The following is a 1,074-nucleotide window of genomic DNA, read 5'->3' on the forward strand; positions in this document are numbered from 1 at the left end:
TTGAAAAATCCATCATGTTTTTTGGCCTATTCTTACTACATTTAACTGATCCATTTCTCGTATATAATAAATTTAGCGTAAAAACCTACGAATTTTGATTCATACGATCGCAAGGCGTGCCTTTTGATGCTCTCGACAGTGTAATTTCTTTTCGAGATTCGTTCGAGGAAAAGATCTTACTTTCCACACAGGGAAACGAAAGCTTCGTTTAAGCGAGAAAATACTACTAGTCTCTTATCGTATAATTATCAGGGAAGATAAAAGTTCAAAGTAGAGATTAACGTTCTAACGAGAAAAACTTTATTTTTACTACGCATAAAAGAAGAATCTTAGCGGTGCATGTTTAGGAAGACTTGTTTTTTTATTTCCTCCGTTTCTTGGGAAAATTTCAACGATGATTTGCCACGTAAAAATATTCTAGAATAGGAGAGGGTGCGCATATCTACGTAGAGCGAGATATTTACGTATTTCTTTCGTTTCTTTTCGATTCGTATCAATCGTGTGGTTTGCGGAGCCTGTGTTCTGTGAAGATTTTCAAATGACAACGATTATATGTGACACATCGGCTACATCGCTTATCTGAGTGCTAGAGCGATCGTGGAATGATTGGAGGACGATTCTTCTGGAAAGTGTGTTCGAAGGTGTATGATCGGTCATGTTAATAGATCAACGGAGAATTTAATTGCGCAATGAAAAGAGGGAAAGAATAAAAGTATATAAAAAAAAAAAAAAAAAAAAAAAAGGAAAGATTAATGTTAACAAGTTTCAACGGTCATATAAACAAATTCATTAGCTTTTCATATTTTTCGCGTTGATATCTTCTTGTATCCCGCGTTATCTATTGGAACGTGAATATTTCTATAAATATGTGTCAGCCTTCTCCTCCAATCGTTAATATGGCTGGTCGTACTCTGTCACTGTGCATACGAGAAATGATTATACGAATCGCCAAGCGACAGTGCCATACGATTAATTGAACGAGAGAAATCATTTCGATTACTAACATCACGATTTTCATCGTTCTGAGAGAAAAAGAAAGAAAAAAAAAAAAAAAAAAAAAAAAAAAAAAAAAAA

The 1,074-nt window shown here is 34.3% G+C and overlaps 1 protein-coding gene across 1 annotated transcript in view; it reads left to right on the forward strand.

Annotated features, from left to right (window-relative positions):
* The window catches only part of LOC102678431 (importin subunit beta-1), a 14,696-nt gene that overhangs the window by 11,791 nt on the left and 1,831 nt on the right, over positions 1–1,074 (forward strand). The gene's annotated exons all lie outside the window — the stretch shown is intronic.

This window comes from Apis dorsata, unplaced genomic scaffold, assembly GCF_000469605.1.
Source record: "Apis dorsata unplaced genomic scaffold, Apis dorsata 1.3 scaffold_58, whole genome shotgun sequence".
Lineage (NCBI taxonomy): Eukaryota > Metazoa > Arthropoda > Insecta > Hymenoptera > Apidae > Apis > Apis dorsata.